Genomic DNA, 2,278 nt, shown 5'->3' with positions numbered 1-2,278 from the left:
ACAAAAGAATATAATATTATGGGACAGTGTACTTAATGCAAAAAATGCCACGATAAACCACATCTTTCTCTTACATGACTTGCTATATTTATTATTTATTTAATAAATCTGCAAAGTTATTTGAGCCTTGTGTAATCAATATGGTAAATTAATATAAAATACTGCAGGCAAATGGGCACCAATTTGTTAGGTCATAAGAGGGATGATTTGTTTCTGCAGGATTCTAAATATAGGTAAGTTAACTAAGGAATCATGTTTCAGGTTCTACTCAATTCCCATTAGGAAACATATTCATAACTTATAAGACCATAACATTTGTAATCTAATAATTATAGTGGTATCAAAGTTAGTGAAAAGAACAAAAACAAATTATACCAACTAATGCAACCAGTAAAGAAATATTACAGCTTTTATGAAGTTACTATAAAATATCAGGACTCCTATACATAAATTGATGTATATATAAATTTAAAATTATCTGTGTACTAATTTTACTTCTTAGCTTGACTTTCTAATAAATCTTTAGCTTCACTGATTTTGGCCGCTACATAAGGCGATCCTCCCTTGTCTGGGTGGTTTAAAAGCATGATTCGTCGGTGAGCATCCCTAATTTTCCCTTTACTGACTGTAGGACTTACTCCTAATATTAGTGCTGCTTCTCGCTTTGTCATTTTGGGTTCAAATCCGCCTCTGTAATAGCCACCACTGAAGGCACATTTTGGTAGACTTCATGGTTTGCAAAACATAGCAGCCTGCAAATCCTGCAGCGGCAACTGTCAGTCCAACTGCTACCATTGTGCTGGCCATGGCTGGACCCCGCTGGACCCCGCGGCGGCCCCGCTGGATCCCCAGCACAGGCCACGCTGCCGCCTCGGCTCCCGCAGCGCCCAGAGCGCCCACACCGGGGTCACCCACAGCAGCGGCCGCAAAGCGTAGCGGCCCAACCCTGGTATTTTCTTTAGAACATACTTAGTTGGCACTTAAGTGATAGGCAAGGTCTTCCTGAGGCTGCACAGATGTCCTCTGCTGCTACCTGTTAACCATGATGACTCAAGCATTTGTAAGGTGAGATGGGCAATGACTTTTTTTTTCAGGGACAACTTACTTGTTTCTTTTCTTTTTAATTTTTTTTTTACCCTAGCTATATGCTAAAGCAAATTTCAACATTTACTTCCAGAACCTTGTGTTTCAATTTTTCTTGCTTCCTCCCACCCCACTCCCTCCATTTAGAAAGCAAATTACTCGGTGCAGTTTAAAGATGTATATCCATTTTACTACAATAGTCATGTAAAAGTAAAAAAAAATCCCCCCCACCTGTAAAAGAGAAAGCTTAAGAAAAATAAAGTGAGAAAAAAAAAGTGTGCTTCATTCTATATTCAGACACCATCAACTCTTTCTTTAGGATGGATCACATACTTCATCATGACTCTATCAGAGAAATTGCTTCAATATTTTTTTCCCACAGCTGCTATTGCTAACTGTATTTCCCTCCCTACTACCCCCCCTTTAATTTATCTATTCTCTTTCTCCTTTCACCTTGACCCTCTTCAAAAGGGTGTTGTATCTAACTACCCTTTCCCACAATCTTCCCTCTCTTCTGTCACCTACATCCTTCTCCCCTTCCCCATCCCCTTTCTCACATCCCTTTCCTCTCCTTTTTTCCTCTAGGGTGAGATAGATATCTTTACCCAAATGAGTGTGGATGTTATGCCGTCTCTGAGCCACTTCCCATGGAAGAAAAGACTCACACAATCAGCCCTCACCTTCTCCCTATTCTACTCCATTGCAAAAGCTTTTCCTTGCCTCTTTTATGTGAAATAATTTACCCTATCCTACCTCTCCTTCCTTTTCTCCTAGTACATTCTTTTCTCTCCCCTTGACTCCATCTTTTTAATATACCTTCAAATTCAACATCCTCCTGTGTCTTGTCTATATATGTTCCTTCTAACTGCCTTAATGAGTTGAGAAGGTTCATATGAATTATCAATATCATCTTTCCATGCAGGAATACAAGTAGTTAACCATCATTAAGTCCTTCATAATTTGCCCCTCCTGTCCATTCTCTCTGTGCTTCACCTGAGTCCTTTATTTGAAGTTCTAACTTTATGTTCAGCTCTGGTTATTTCATCAGGAAAGTTTGAAAATTCTCTATTTCATTGAATGTCCCATCTTTTCTCCTGAAAAGATTTATTTAGTTTTGCTGGGTAATTGATTCTTGGTTGTATTCCAAGCTCTTTTGCCTTCCAGAATATCAAATTCCAAGTCCTACAAACCCTTA

The 2,278-nt window shown here is 38.9% G+C and overlaps 1 pseudogene; it reads right to left on the bottom strand.

Moving 5' to 3' along the window:
- Window positions 1–436: 436 nt before the first annotated feature.
- LOC141488292 (mitochondrial import inner membrane translocase subunit TIM14 pseudogene) lies at window positions 437–807 on the bottom strand (annotated as a pseudogene).
- Between the last annotated feature and the right edge of the window lie 1,471 nt (window positions 808–2,278).

The sequence above is a fragment of the Macrotis lagotis genome, chromosome 1 (genome assembly GCF_037893015.1).
Source record: "Macrotis lagotis isolate mMagLag1 chromosome 1, bilby.v1.9.chrom.fasta, whole genome shotgun sequence".
NCBI lineage: Eukaryota > Metazoa > Chordata > Mammalia > Peramelemorphia > Peramelidae > Macrotis > Macrotis lagotis.
This window is presented reverse-complemented; position numbering and strand designations above follow the sequence as displayed.